Source organism: Anopheles maculipalpis, chromosome 3RL, assembly GCF_943734695.1.
Source record: "Anopheles maculipalpis chromosome 3RL, idAnoMacuDA_375_x, whole genome shotgun sequence".
Classification (NCBI taxonomy): Eukaryota; Metazoa; Arthropoda; class Insecta; order Diptera; family Culicidae; genus Anopheles; species Anopheles maculipalpis.
In genome coordinates, this window is record NC_064872.1 from 23224565 (window position 1) to 23241488 (window position 16924).

General features: G+C 44.0%; 1 protein-coding gene across 1 annotated transcript in view; it reads left to right on the forward strand.

Annotated features, from left to right (window-relative positions):
* Positions 1–16924, forward strand: part of LOC126563716 (protein sickie) — a 231060-nt gene that overhangs the window by 210427 nt on the left and 3709 nt on the right. The window lies entirely within an intron of this gene.

Below are 16924 nucleotides of genomic sequence, written 5' to 3' on the forward strand. Positions count from 1 at the left end.
TCGAGTCCGCCTTAATTGACTGTTTTCGGAGAATGCGTTCCCTTGCTTTAGAGCGTGAAGTTTTGTGCGCGCTCGTGTGTATGTTTTCTGACATTCGACAGGAACGCATTCTCCAAAATTCCACCACACTTTGTTCCAAGAACTCGCGGGCAACCAATCGCCGGGGGAAGCTTTTAATGTTTTCGGCTGGTTCTTTCTCATTAGATCCTGAAGCCTACGCACGATTTCTTCCCTCATTCGCGTTCCATTTCGCTGCGGAAAGTTTAAATAATCTTCCCAAACGGAAATTTTTTACTACTTCTTCAGCAACGCCTTGCACGAACACGTATTCGAGGTGTTGCTGTTGTTTTCCTTATTAACATTGGAGAAGCAATATTTAACTGTTTTTTTTTATGATTATGAAAGCAAAAGTCCATGCCAAATGCCGACTGGCCAAAATTTCGCCGACGATGTTGATGATGTCATTTTTACTGTCATAAAATTTTATCGCCTTTGATTATCGATCCGAAATCACGTTTTTTTGGTTTTTGATGGAGAAACAAACAAAAAAATACTTCCGCAACCACATAAGGTAAAATATCGTAAAGAGGGAATATAGAAAAAGAAACGAAAGAACACAAGAAGCCATCAGGATCCCTTTATTACGACCCCGCTGCGTGTCGTGTGTCATCTTGGGCGATTTTGGTTAGTCCCCAAAATTAAGCCATTGATAGGAGAAGCACAAGTTGTGTGTCTTTTTTTTGCGAAGTTAAATAGTGACTATAAACTATAAAGAATAAGTGTGAGAGGTGGATAAGCGTGACCTAACCGAAGACGACGAATCATAAGAGACAAAAAATCATATTAAATCGCTATCTTATTTGCGAACAGTGTAGAGCCAGTGCCTCGAAATCTCCATCATCCTCCCCAAAAACACAGTTGAGGATTTGAAAATCAAATTCATCCGTCATGTTATTCAGGGAGGGTTTTTTGTTGTTGCATCTTTTCGCTTCAAGCTTATACTTTTTTATGAGCAAATTGTGTGTCTATAGCATGGTGTGTTTCCTCTGCGCTTATCATTATCTCTCAGCTAGCCGCTTTCATACTACCCGTCTTCTTCTTGTTTTCCATTTTTCGAAGCTTGAGGCGATTTTTCCACCGCGAGATAATGGCAAGATTATATAAATGGAGTCAATTATGTCGGAGCGCACTCTGTGGCAGCACCAAACAACAGTGCGCTGCCGTGCTATGTTGTCTGGCTGGTCTGGTCTGATTTCTTGTCTGTCTCTCCGACTGTCTATTGTGTGGAGGCTTTTCTGCGGTTTTGCCCCCACCCCTCCAAGGAATTAGAGTCCTGAGCGATGCTCCATTGTGTGTACCGTTGTTTTTCTAATGGCCATTTGGTTGGGCTTCTTTTTTAACGGATGTCTTGCCACAGAGATCTCCCTGTCGCGGGAGCTCTTCCCTTCTGTATGATTCTGGGAAGAAAGGCATCTGCTTCCAGCTTTTGTGTTTACTGCGCGGAATGGTGGAGCATGGTATGGTTCATTCATGTTTTCGATTCGCTAAAGGGTCCCCTCCATTCTTGGGTGAAAAAGGAGAGGACCACAGTGTCATTCCACTGGGAGTGTATATGGCTCCAAGGTCAGAGGGAAGTCTCCTCTCAATCAGTCGATTCAGTTCTCTGTGCTGAAGAAATGTACACAGTCGGAGCATTTGTTCTTACCCTCTGCGCTATTGGGGAAAGAAGTTGAGGGTTGGTAGCATAAGGGCTCCAATCACAGCATCCCCAACCGAAGTCTTCTCCTTGCAACAGAAAAAGAATGGAAGGCTTTCATTTCTACCAACGCGCGCGCGCTTCAAAGCCGCGAAATGGTAGCACACACTTGTGGTTTGTGGCGGAATTACTTGCTTGCCTTCCATCGTAAGAGAAGATATTTGCTACGTCGATTATGCTTTCGGGCGAAATTTCCACCTCATTAGTGTGTGACTTTTATGAGCACTTCTCCTTGGTGTGACGCGTACTGAACGCGAATTTGGACAACACCGAACAGCAGCAAAATAATCATCCGGGGGTTTGTGTTGATGAGCGTAGGACCTATATGGACGCATCAATTTATGGACATTGAAGTGATCATCTCAGGATGATGTGATGTTATGATTGTTTCCTTTTTGGTAGATGAAAACGATTTGATGTTTTATGTTGGCGAAGGCTCTCCAAAATGGACCAAGATGTCATGATGCTCCAAGCTCTAAGATAAGAAAGAAGTGAAGCTTTAAAAATATTGTATAAACGGATCACGATATTTATGCACAACAGCATCAGTAATCAATTCTTCGAAATTTCTAAATTGATGACTTAAGTTCTAAAGAAATGTCCGAGGCACACTGTTCCACGATCTTGAAGTTTGATGAAGCGCTACGTGCTCCAAACATCAAGAACTAATATTCAGAACTTATTGGTGGCCTGAAACGTGACGACAACCGACAACCTTCTCCATTTGCATATAATCAAAACGATCCACACAACAGAGAAGACCCCCTGTTCGGAGGTCTATCATCAACAGTTTGGATGAGCTCAAACACCCTTTTTCAAAAACCGGCTGGCTGCATATGGTGCATTTTGATTGGAATTTCTTCTTCCTTCGCTCGCTTCTTTTTCAATAATCTCTCCCGCAAGTGTAAACATAATCCCTACGAATATATCTGCGTCCAAAACCTTCTCGAGACCTAACGCTGTGCTATCGTGCGTTCCTCTGTTCGCTGGGTCGTCGTTTTAATGCTCGCTGAAGCTGACGTGCATTCGAAATTGTTCTCAGGTGTGCTACTTTGCCCTCTTTCTCTCTCGCTTTATGTCTTCAAAGACGCTCGCACGAATCTTCTGATCTTGACGGACCGGCGTGACAGCCGGAGTGGCGCGACACGTGACACGCGCGTAGCGAAAATCTCTTCACGCTTGTTAATGCGCACGCGGATCGGATTTGCGAAACTGAAGTGTGTAGGCAGCACAACAACAACAGCAACCAAACAGAAATCCATGACCGAGGCGGAAAAAAATATTTGCGTGTCGCTTACTGAAGTCGCCGACGCGCGCCTTGGGTTCTTTCCGTTTTGTTGGAAGTTTGTTTGTTTGTTATTATTTTGTGCCTTTGTTTTTAATGTTCTCTTTTCTTTTTATTGCTTTGCCGCGTGCTGCCTGCAACAAGCCAGGAGAGAAGGACAAGTTCCAATTCCGCTAACGGGCGCGTCACTTTGTCTCGGTCTGTGTTTCGCACTGGTCGCAATCTAAGCTTTGATTTAGCTCATCGGTCTTAGAGAGGAGGAGGAGGAGAGGAGAGAGAGGAGTACCTAGTCGAGAGGGTAGTTGGGGCCAATTCGTTTCGCTCCACTGAAGCTAAGGTGAAGCAAAATGTTAAACCGATCATCTTAGCTGATCGCGGCGGAGTGCTGCAACTAAATGGCGGGCGCACAACGGATGCGTGAAGAAAGCCATCGATTGCGATCTCGATCCGATGCCTACGAAGTGTCAAAGATTGATCCTTTCCTCTTGATCTTTCCCCGGTGAGCGCTGAACCGCCCCGGCACATTGTTTTGACATGTTTCCGATCCGAATGATTGAACCGCGCGCCTTGTGTAGGGGTCGGTTGTGGTTTCTTTGCGCTTCTTGCTCCGGTTTCCTCACCAGAGGAAGTGGGATGAATTTCAAAGATCACATTACGCTTCCACTACTCTTGATCACTGACGGAGTGATGCATTTCACATACCAGCGATCGTAGTATAATGTGATGATCGAACACGGATCGAAGAAAGGAGGAGGTTCGGCTCGATGAAGCGATTTAGATTTACGACCCACTCGATGGAATGTGAGTGCCTCTTCAGACCTAAATTGAAGCCTGGTATTGGAACCTGAGCTCTGTGCTGGGCCTGATCCGGAACTCGTCGCCGACAGGGCAATTTAAATCGCTTTCAATTTTTTAGCCGAATGTTTTTGGTCGGATGTGGTCGAATTTGAGAGATCGAACGAGGGATGTATCGTATTAATATTTTAACCTTTTTTACTGTACTACCCAACAGACGTCCGAATGTCTGCATCTGACATCTTACTAAGAGCAGCCAAGATATATGGGGGGGTCTTAGCAACAGTCGGGGTGTTGAAGTAAAGTATCATTAGCCTACGAGCTTGAACCTTCAGGGGTTCCCTCTTGAACTCCACCTTTGGTGCATTAGAGATTTCCACAACCTCCAGAAAGGCCAAAAGTCACATCGGTAAACATCTAAACAGCTTAATCAGTAATGGTTACCATAGCACATGCTGAAACACGACCAATCAGTCCCCGTCTATTGCGAAATGGACACATACTCTTTAGGGGTGTAATGTTTGATGTAATTGGCGATTTGAATTTGCCATCGGCGCGTATATTTATTGACGCAATACGAAACCCTCTCGCTCACTAATCGGCTTATCAGCCAGTCAAGGTGCGGTGTCGTGATTTGTGCCGTTGTATGTTGCAAAACCGTACTTCTTATCTTTACCGGTTATCAGGCTTTTGCGACAAGATGCTTCGTACGTATTTGTTGCTTTGCTAAACGAGACATTTATTGCTGAATTTGGGATCGTTTGAAGGGTTAAGGCGTTGATGTATAACAAAATCATCGTATTTTAGATATTATTGTGCAAATTATGCCACGTGTCATGACTGCATGTAAGAAATGGAAGATTCGTCTACTGAATACGTGTGAATGTCGCTGATGTTTGAATGGGAAGTTCAATGTCAATTATTATGACCCTCTCGCGCGCATATATTCTCACACGAGAAACAGCTCAGTTGGAAGGAAAATTTATGTATTTTCATCACATAAAAGTGTGCTCATGTTCTTCCTCTAGCCCGTGGCGACACACGACACAACACCGTACGAACAGGCAATGTGATTAACCTTTTTTTTTTTTTCATTCCGTCCATTTTGATTCAGATTTTATTCGAGGTTAGGCTATAGAACGACTCCCCTGTGAAAAGGGTTTACCCCTTTTCCGCAAGGTTCCGCGGAACATGTGGGAAAGCAAGGTGCTAAGTGAAAGCAGACTCAGCCAACAGCAGCGTGTTTGGTGCGTGCGTGATTTGAATTTCAAACGCGACTTTTAGTCTCGTTGGGTTGTGGTCGGTGGGCGGGGGTGCCGTGTAGAAAGGGTGGACACATTCCCATTTTCCACACGATTATTTCCATGTTATTTTGGTGAGCTGAAACCAGGGAGGGCAGCTAAAAGAACTTGGTGACAAACAAAATTGGCAGTCCCATTCGATGTTCATTTTTATGGGAAAATCCTGTCCTTCTGCTGTGTCTCTCCGGTACATAGAACAACACGATTGACCTAGCGTGTGTGAGCGTGTTTCACTTTCACCGGGTGTGCAGTTCGTTGAACGCGCAGGGTTTTGTAAATGAAGCTCAGCTAGCCGAAAGCAATCCGAAAAAATAACAAACCTTCATTTTAACTTCTGAAGTTCGTCTGGATGTAATCAAAACACCCCACACAGGAACACAGATTGTGTCCTTTTGTGCTTTTCACGTGTGCTCTTCCGTGTGACCTCAATCTAATAGTCCCTCAAACAAAGAAGGGAGAGTTCTTCTGGCAGTGTCTAGACCACGTAAACGGTTTTCATAACCATACCTCTATTTCTGCTGGCGATTCTTGCAACGTCAGTGGTCCTCCACAAGCATTGGAAGTGTAAAGAAGTAATAGCAGCGATATGGACTGTAGACGGCTATGTTAAAACCAGACAATCATGCTGAAGGCTGATTTGTTTCTCATTATTTATCTTCCTCGTTGGAGACCTGAGTCTGAGACTAGTTACTACTTCGTTGGACACGCATTTAGAGACTCATATATGTGTGTGCTGTGTGCTGTCAGTTGGTCGAGAGTAGATGAAAAATGGTGTGTCTGTATCCTTCAGACAAGGCGATGTCGAGGTCCATAGGTGGACTTTGGGAAGAACATTAAACATATCAAACATTAAATTTAAATCTTTACTAATGCAAATCTGATTTCTTGGCAATTTTGTTTTTATATTGTCGAATCCTTTATCTAATTACATTTAGATGTAAATTATAATACAAATTAAAATGGAAAGAAGGTTAAAAATCTTAAAGTTAATCTATTTTCAAAATGAAGTCTTTAGCCTTATGGACTAACCTAGACCACACTGTGCAACGTGGAGACATATCATGATTCATATTAAGCTGTCCTACACACATACGATCTCCCTTTAGTTAGACGATCGTAGGTATTTATAGCATTATTAGATCTGTAGCAGCGAAAGCTCTCTCTTCCCCTGCGTATGATGGAGGTCGATCTCTAAGCGTATCCGCGAAGAAATGGCCATCTTCTCCTTCTCCTTGGCCGCAGAAAGTCGCGGGAGTGATGTTTGTTTAAGCTTCTGAATAATGACCACGTAACACCGAAGGAAAAAAGCGGCAGTTAAGTGGAAAATAAACAACGAGATCGAGTACGCCTTGTCTCTTGGCACGCCCGGACGTCACCATGGGACACCCCATGCAGTATGTTTAGTTTTGAGTTCACTTTTCTCTTTGGCGCTGCACCGTATCGGCGATACAATACCGAACAACCAGTTTCGTTGAGGTCATCATTTGGCGGGTTTTAAATCCCATCCGGCCGCCGCCAAGCACGGTTGTCAGTGGTTCATCCCGAGTGTACGACGTGTTCGCTTATATGTATCACGGCGTTCCAGTGCGAGGGGGCTCGTTATTTTTCACTCATTTAAACGTTTGAATGGTGAATAGATTGGTCTGGCAAGCAATTCAATGCAGCACGGGTAGCAGATTGACCACCGTTAAAAGCTACCATACCACGAGATTGATGGTGAAAAATTGCAGAAAAATCACTTCTGCGTCTGCACGACCTATGCGCACATACCACGGGGCGAAAAGATATATATTGACGGGATGCCACGATTTTCCAATCACCGACAAAACGGACCCCAAAACGAACGCCTTCAGGTGATAGGGCTAAAACCCGGAACAAGGAACAGCACGCTAGATGAACGATGAGATGTGGGAGTAGTGTGTGTGTGTGTGTGTGTGTGTGTGTGTGTGTGTGTGTGTGGGGGGGGGGAAGGGAATGGGGTTAGAGAGAGGTATTGGGTGACGTATTTGGTATTTGTTTTTTTCATCCACAATCAGGCCGGAACATTTGTCTTCGTCGTGCAAATAATCCTGTGCAAGTGTGTGCTTGGGCAAGTAAAATCGTGACCCGCATCGTTTTCCATTTTATGTACTCTTTCGCAATTTGCGCCGAGTTTGCAATTTTCCTGGCCTGGCGTATGTAAGGTGCCTTTGATTTAAGATATACCCCCAATCGTAGAAATATTCCTCTAGCGACAAGCGAACGACAAGCAAGAAAGGAAAACTACTTCTCTATCTGCTCCTCTCGCGTAGAATGGTGAAAGTTTTCCATTTTCCCTTTCTTGATTGTTTTTGTTTGTGTATTTGCGTGATGGAAAAAAATGAGGGTGGCAATAATTTGTATTATTTTAAATATAACTTTCTTTAATTGTCATTTGTGAAGGAAGAGACAGGCTGCTGTTGTCTCACTGCCGAGGGTAGGTGACTGTGAATGTCGTCATCCGTTGTAAGAGCGTGAGAAACCTACCAAACAATTCCCCTCAAATAGTGTTTTTTTGCCGATTCATAATGAATGTTTGGGCTAGAGAATGGGGTGAGAATAGGGTGTTCTTGTTTGTCAGGCGAAATGTTATTCAAGTGTCCCGGAAATTGCATTGAAATAGGAGGGTATTTAAGCGTGTAAACAGACCAATTTCAAGGTTACATACGCACACCATCGATCTGTTTGTCTTTTAACGACCTATGTAAACAAGGCGTTTCTATTTTCTTAATACGTTAATGGTTCTGCTGAACCAGCAATGTTCTCACGTTCTGAGTGTTCGAGGAATTGACTGCAGAAATTCTGAATGAATAATTACATCCTTTATTTTTATATATTTAAGTTCAAGTTGACGGTGATTTGCCGGCTTTTTCTGTAATTACCTCCTAATTACTTATATTTGAGGGATTTAAATTAAAATCGCCTGAGAGTATACAATCTGCTTATTAGAATAATTAGATTTAACCTCGTGGTATCATCATGCCTGGTAAGTCATTAGATGACCGGCATGACCCAGAAGACGGTAAGGTCAAAAAAAAAGATTTTTTTTGTCAGAATGGTCACTATCCCACCAGGAGAAAACACTTAACGTTTGAATGATATTAACAACACCCAACAGTTCTCTACTGGTCGCGTGTGTCTTGACTTCAGCCGATGGCCATCAACGCGTCGCATGTTTGTCTATTAATGTTCCACCCAAACCAACTACCTCGGTTTTATTTTTACTGTTCCGAAAACGTTGCATGATTGTGGGCACACAGGTGCTAAATGTGTGGTCACCCTTTCCCGCCGTACGCTTTAAAAGCGTTCTCCAATTTCACCCTCTCGCTTGCAGCGTGAAAATTATTGCGTGCGGCCAAAACATGTACCCGGGCGTAGGAGTAGCAGACAGACGTGCAGCGCAGGACCTCACAGGAAGCTCTTAGCTAAGAGCTTCCAATCAATCGATCAATCTCTAGCCGCATGAGAGAGTTCGATAGGCGTGTGAAGGAAGTGCCAAAGACCAATCTCACGTGATTGTTCGTTTAACGTTGAACGCGCTCCGGTGGCAGATCTTGACAACAAACCGGAACCCAGTGTTCGTGCTCCATCTTCCATCGCCTATATGGATGGGTTCCGTTTGTCTGTTGTGTTTGCGAGAAGTGTTTCGCTATTGGAAGGCATTTCTGCAGCTTTTAAAAAAACAGCCGCACGCACCGGCGGCGCATATCTCAGGGAGGATTTTCATGTTCGGTGAAGGTTTCATTTTGACACCTTCTTCTGCAGTCCCACTCCAGTTACGGTGCTTTTGTGGAGCGGCTAATGTTGCGCCATGTAAGGCATTCGCCCGTAGGTGCTAAACGACCATCATGTGTTGCTAATGTTGTCGCACGGTTGATGATGATGATGCACATCATTCGATGGCGATGGAATAGAAATGCCAACCATATTATACTCTGTTTATGGAGATGGCTTTAAGGTTGAGATTTCTTTTTGTGTTTTTTTGGAGTCAGGATTTACGAGCACCGAGTAGATATCTTACGGTGGTCATCCCTTCGCTAATTAGTGAAGCCACAACAATCACCCGGTGGCTTACTATTATTGGAAGCACTTCTCCACTAACAACAGCAAGCGAACGATTATGGCGCTGATGGTGCGGTTCTTGCTCTCGGCGAGGACGCGACGCGATACCGTAAATGTTGGCAGGGAGTAGGTATGGGCCATAAAATTGGCCACCGAAAAAAAAACACCTTTCCTTGTTGTGGCAGCCGTTGATGCAACACACAACAGATCGTAAAAAAGCGGCAGCAAACTCTAAGCGAAGAAAACAGAAGCAGCAGCAGCGGCAGCTGCTGATGCCCTTTCTTCCGACAACGACGACGATAAGACGAAGGACGCAAAAAAGGAAAACGCATCATCAGTTGTAGTTCTGGCAATGTACGCAAATAAGACGGAACAGGTGACCGAAAACGTCTGGTGCAGACTGTGTAATTATTTGACAGCACAACCTGCCAAAAAATGAGTATTTGCGCGCAGTGGTTTTACATCTGTATCTGGTGATGTGGCTAATACGGTGCCACGGTTTGTCATTAGAGGAATTTTAATGTCCAATTACTAGAGCATTCGGATCGGCTATTTAGCTCTGAAACTCATCCAAAGTTCTTTCTATATTAATTCACTATTATTTTGAGTTTTCCACACACCGATTAAACGGATCCTAACAATTAGCGGAATCAAACGTTCGATCAGGTTTGCCCATCAAGCCACGCAGGGGATTTCTGTTTGTGCGTTAAATAATTTCACAATATGGCAACCAATGTTTGACCATTTTGTGGACAACCGAAAATGCATCCTAATGAGGTTCATCCCTGCATTTTGGGGGAAGGTTAATGCAACCTCAAACCTCAACTCTCAGCAGCTGCTGTTTCCGATTGAGTGTTAAAATTAACGTCCACTGTGAACCAGGGGTGGGTGGGCATAAGCCACACGAAAGGCTTTTTGTCACATGCGATCACCCCATTTATATGTTCTCCTGTGATGAAAGGGAATGTACCCATTACCCTTGATTACGGCAGATAATCTGACCATCCGAATTATTTGCAACCAGAGCCAACTCTCACACAGACTCACCCACCCACAGGCGCTGGGGAAGAGTCGAGGTGGCAATAATGTTTTAGTTGTTAGCAATTAACTTCTTAGTCCCCCCCTCGAAAAACTCTCCTCCGTTGCAGATGCGCCATTGTGGCGCAATATTTGCGGTCTGGGTTCATTCAAAATTTGTCGGCTAAAATGTTTTGAGGTTAGCTAACAGCTAACACCAGCAGCAGAGGAGGGATGACAGTTTTAGTAGTAGCATTTGTATGTTTGTATGCCAAAGGGATTAGGCATTCGCTTGGTGAGTGTCGGATTCAACTACATACATAATTGATAGACTCAAAAGCGTGAAGTTGTTGTACATTTTTCCTACCAAAAACACACAAACCAAAACAGAGATACAGAGTTCTATGCAGATAACGACTCTTGGTAACAAAACAAATCCCCTCGTTGGTTACACAATTTTCGGTGCATTAAAATGGATCCGTCATCCCATCGCTCCCAAAGCAAATGCTGCTGTAGTGTTGGCGGTAACAACCGCAAGCAGTCCTCGTGAGTCCTAGGGTTTAGAACGGTTCTAATTTATCGTACAATCAAGTGCCAACTAGAAAACAATAAGTCAAGTCACGGGACCACTCGTGCTGGCGTCAATAGGTGGTAACGCGCGGCTACTCGCATTATAGTTCGTTTGCACCGCGCGAGTGGAATGATATTTATTATCCGTGTCACTAATGCCCGAGGAAAGATGGCGAGAACTTGACGTCCGTGTGTGTTTGGATGTAAGGGTGCTGCAATAGTAAAATACTTTCGATTATTTATAAACGGCCTAGCACTATTAAAGGAATGGTGGTGTCTTGAAGGGAAAAGGGCGTGCTAGAAGTAAGAAGGCGACGGATTTGAGGTTGACCGCGAGGGAATGTCAACCTTCGTGTCTGGTAGGAACTGTCAACATGTCTGACACATTCGACGCCCAGATTTTCTCGCTTTTTCCTGAACGAAGTATGAAAAGAAGGATTTAACGAGTGTTTAAATAATTATTTCCTGGATTGAGCTTATGGATATAGGGGCAGTGTTTCTGGATATACATATTCTAGTCTAGTTCTTGAATCTCACTATAGTAAATTTATTATCTATAACCTATCCCTGGCCTTACCTATTTGTGCTACAAAACATATGGCGTTATATTTGAGAACAACAAATTGAAAACATCACAATCTTCTGTTCTCTTTGCAAGACTTGCCTTTAGGAGAAGGCGATCTTTGGCGCGTGGTAGTAACTGCGCAACTTCATCGATAGCATGTCCAGATAAATTGGATATTTTAATTTCCAATGTGCGCGTTTGTAATTTATGATATCTTGTCGGTACGATCTCGTCCTTCCAATCGTGTTTGATTCGTGTGCTGCAAATCAGCGTTGGCTGCCACCACTCAGCTTCAGCAAGATAACTCAATTTGCAACACTTCATCTCCAACATAGCCGCGGTTTTGTTGTGGCCGACTGTGTGGTGTAAACCCTTTGCGTGTGAGGCCGTAACTCGATCATGTGTCCGTGCGTGTGCCTTTCTCGATCCTACCTCTGCTTATGGGCTTCCTCAGATGGGTTCGTACGAACATAGCTTTTCAATTAAGTGACGAATCGCTCGGAAACTACTTACATCTCTACGCTAGGCCCCAAAGAGAGGGCCCTTGTTTGGGTTCAGGTACAGCCCACCTCCAGCTATGATTTTTTTTTTCCAAACCAGTTCGACCCAGGCTGGCACGCAAACTCTCCTATCGATTGGCCGATAAGGCGGGACATGATCGTGTGGGGTGTTCGACCATCGCCGCCACGATCCATATACGCCAAAATACGCGTTGATAAATCAATTTTCACTTAAGTGAATTTCGATCACGCAAGAAAGAGTTGGGTGGAGAAGCAGCTAGGACAACATGGCACCCTAATCACAACACATAACAGCTGATAGGTTACGCCGATAGACAGAGAAACAGTTTTGCACCCTTTTTGCAAGCGTCCAGGAGATCACTAAGACCCCCTACGGAAGTAGGGGGTCCAGGGATTTACTAAAGCTCTCCTTTTTGTATGTGCTTGCCTGGAGAGAACGTTCCGGGGGCCAATAATCGTTTAAACAGATTGGAAGTTGTAAATTGATTTCGTCGAAGGTGATCGAGTTTGATCGTTCGAGACGACGACACATCGAGAGGCGCAAAGCTATGTCGGAGATGGCAAAAAGAAGTTGGTCTATAATTCCAATCCTACGTGGTGGTGTTTCCCCATTTGCCTACCAGCCGATCGCATTCGATCGATATGAGTTTTGCCTTTCGTAGCGTAAATCGTAATTTATGGCGTGCCGGTGAATTATCGATCCATTATTTATAGCAACAGAGAGCCATATGGGTGATCGGACGTATGTGTACGCGCGCGCTTCTTTGCTTCAAAGACAAGTTGTTCCTAAGAGCACCAACAACTGACGACAACTTTTCCAACCCCGAGCAAGTATTAAATATTTCTTCTAACAGTTAAAAGGTGTGTTTTCTGAAGGTATTTTTGTCCTATTAGAGCAGAGAATGGTGGGAAGTGTGGGCTTGTAAATTGCTAACTGCGATTAACGATCACCATGTGTGTTCGTTCTCCTATTCGATGAGTGATTTAAATGATTATTGTTGGACCGTAGGCGATGGTCACAACTGCATCTTCAAACGCGCTCCAATCGCATGTTTATGGATTAAAAGAGTGATTTCAAAAATGGGAAAAAAGGTACGCAATTTGCTTGTCGATTAATGTAAGTGCCTAAGGCATTCTATTAGACACATTAAACGCATTGTTGGGCGCTCGGTAAAGTGGGCTGCTGGAAATGGGGCATTAAATTTAGTTTTGCTGCCAACGACATTGTCTTTCCATGGCGCATCATCTGAAACCACCCGGTAAGGTAGAAGGTAAAAGTGGACAGCTCCATAACTTTCGCCCTTTTGTTTCCCTCGGCGACCTTTCGCAGAGGGATTGTGTCACAGATATAATTCGATGTAAACATCTTCCGGGCAACTGCCACCGACTTTCCGCTTTTCGTCGACCTAAGGGCACAACTTCTCAAATCGGAAGAAATCCGACACTGATTAGGTGTGTGTGTATCTGCTTCTTTTCTTCCTCTTGGGTAGAGGTGAGTGCATCGTGTGTGCTTTTTTTTACCAATTAGTCGGATGCCATCTTGTGTTGACGTCCAGAGTTCGAAATTATTACCGTGTCGTGTCGCCTTCTATTTTGAGGACTTCCATAGCGGCGTGTGCGGTTCTCTTAGGGTCGACTGGTGGAAGATATGTGGTCTGTCCATTCCCCTAAGTGTCGATGGCTAACGATCGAAAGTGGAGAAAGGTATTGTGTTACCCTTTGGAGGATCCGACGAGGTCCAGCACAGTGTCCAGAGAAGGTCGCGCGTGTAGCGATAAAACTGACAAGTGAGCAGACCCTTCACCAGCAAATAGAAACAGACAGTTGGGCAACATTTACATGGCAAGCTTTTAAAAAAAATGACAGTATTGACCTCCACAAAGCTTTCGACAGTTGTGAAGAACAATGGAAAATGCGGCACTAAATTTGATACTTCATTCTCCTACCTTTGAAGAAATTGTGCGAGGAAGAACAACAACGCTGGCGGTATGAGACAACTTTCTTCTTGGTGGCCCATCAGTCAGTCGCTTTCCTATGTTGGAGGTCTCCTTCACCTGCAACGTGCATATCTGCGTACGTCGTACGTGGTTCTGGATTAGCACGAGATAGGTTCGCTTACTTCAAACAAGCACTCGTCGAATGAGGTTACGTTTGTGGATAAGCTTTGCGTTGCAGGATATAAGACTTATAACGCTCAACAGTGCCATTGCACAACGGCGGCACCTCCAGAATCGGTTTGTTTATCGAAACTTTGATAACCTTCGCCTACATTTGGAGCTGTGTTTTCCCCATACCAACCTCCTATCACCTGTGTTCCTATGAACAAGTCTTGCCTGAAGTTCACGATAACGTGTGTAACTTGTGTGTGTCGCATTTCGGCAGCCCAAAGTTTGTCGTTATCTTATCTCAGTAAACAGATCGCCGAAAAAAGAAACATTGAGACACACAGCTGGGGAGATTCACCTTCGGGGGAGGCGTCCTTGACAAAACTTTTCCCCGAAATTAAACTCTCTACGGAGAGACAGGAGGGATTAAGTAAAAGTTTTCCTTGCGCTTCTTATACACCGACTCGGGATAAACACATCGAGAGGACCCTATTACTGATGCATCATGATCGCTTTTCCGTTTCCTTTATCAAACATTTAGAATTGATTAAGTTGTCGAAAAAAGAAGGTGACAAATTACGGAAGAATCCAGAAAACGCACCCACTGTTTCCAGTTAAGAACTACAAATTAATTCACTTATTTATTGTAGTCTCTCTTCTGTTTAAGTTTTTCCTCTACTAGCAACAATGTTTGCAATTTTTCTCACACGCTTTTTCCTCTTTATTGTTATGCTGCACACAAAATCCCTTTCAAAGTTCCAACAGTTCGATTTGTACTTGTGTGAGTGTGCATGTGTCTGGTGTAAGATTCAACCTCGGTTGAGTGGGTACGGAATGCGAACATATTCCACCCGAGCAACTCCCCGAAGCAAATAATTGCATTTGCAACAAATTTTCCAGGCAAATTAATTTCATGCCTCCCCCGCCGTCTCTCTATCACGCGCTATTTTTCAATCGCCATTGCAGTACAAATTATTGACCTCGGTACGCGGCGGATGGTGGAGACCCTCGAGCGGTTCGGTTGCACACAGATAAGTTGTGGAAGCAAGAGGTATGCAACATGAATGTAACTTCAAATCGGGTCACCACCATTGGCGGGCGAGTACGTTCGCCCAATTGATGGCTTCGAGCAGATTGTGATTTTACAGTTTTGTTGATGCGAGTTTTGGAGGGACTTGATTCGCGGTACAACGTTTGCGAATGCCCTGAAGGTGGTGCAGTTGGACTTGGTGAAATATGTTCCCATGAATGGGCTGATGGTCTGACTCAGCCCTGGAGGATGAAGTTATTAAATTTCATATGTACCGAACATTTGAGAATTTTTGATGGGGGCTCAAAAGTCGAGGGTCCCTCTACCGAACATTGCACACGCAATAAAACGATGGGACTGAACATCAAACATGTTAAACCGTTTCTTGCATGTGCACGATTCTATTAGAACCCTTGAGGGACTCGAGCAATCAACTCAACTGCACATGAAAGCATCACGCGACTTCACTTGCCGAGTATTGAATTAAACAGTGAAGTTTGTGTCCCATGGCGCGCTACTGAACAGTGATGATGAAGTTCTTTATCGTTTGTTGCTCGAAATTTCCCTTCCAGAAGGTGTAATAAAACCGAACCTAACCGATTAGATTAGATAGGATTTATAGTGCGCTACCCATATGTACATTGGTTTGCAGCAGTGAAGTATGAGTTTTTTGTGGTGTATCTACTGTTTTGCGTGTGTGTGTGGAGTCTCTAGCATAGGCATAAAGATAACCTGCGATGTTATCTCAAAGGAAGAAGCGCTAACAGAAGGTGATAAATTGATAAATACAAGTACAGGATGTAAGAGACATTAGTGTTAGAATTCATTCAAGATGAATGCAGCTGTTTTGCTGAACAAATCTCATATCTGTACCGTTCAATTACACTTCTTCTAGTAACACTGGTTACATCGACAATTTCTCACGACTATCTGCTTCTTCAAGACCGAGAACACCCCATCCAAAAAACTGTGTTCCAGTATGGCCTATATCACTGCCCCAAGCACAAGACATGGGAACTCCTTCTAGACCGAAATTGAAACAACAATCCTATTAAGATGATGCGATATCGCGCCTCCAATTCGGAGAGTTTGTGTTTGTGTGTTTGTGTGGTGGGTCCGGTATTCATCCGAACTGATGGCCATTCCACAAATAATGCGTCAATCTACGACGTGAAGAGAACAACCACTTGACAATTACTTTTCTTCGGGTGGGCTGAAAAATAATCTTCCCATTTTCGGGGACACGATGCTTTTGTTTCCTTCCCCTATTATGGTAGAAGACTTGTTAGATATGTGATGGATACCGGGAAGAGTTGCATCTGGAAATGGGGCAAGTGTTCCAGGGATGTTGTTAAAGGGTCACATTTACACATTTGACTTTTGTGGTGGTTGATGATGCGGCTCCATCCACTTAATGTCTTCCTATTCATATGGAAATTCAATTGTAACCGTCCAGAATAACACCGTACGTTGAGTGGTGGGAAAAGGAGGCAACAACTTGGAGCAACGTTACCCGATAAAATATTCAATCTCACACACTTATTTTCTTCAAGAAACGCGTACCGCACGAATTCCTTACCAGCGACACACATTCTGTATGGCCCTGGACTTGGACCTCCGAAACAAAATGGGAAAGAGAGGGTGAAGAGGTCCACGAAAGTATAATACATCTGTCATCATCAGTAACTGTGTGTGGTTTTGACTCGCAGGGAGAGCGAATAGTTCTCGGCCATTACCATCGAATCCAATCATAAGCACCATCACCATCACACCCCATCAATACTAATTGAGCAGAGCAATGTTTTTGATATCGCGAATGGCGCGACGATGAACCCCATCGGTCTAATTTGGTATACTTCATTCCGGGTGAAGGAATTCCCGGTCACTGAGACATTTTTC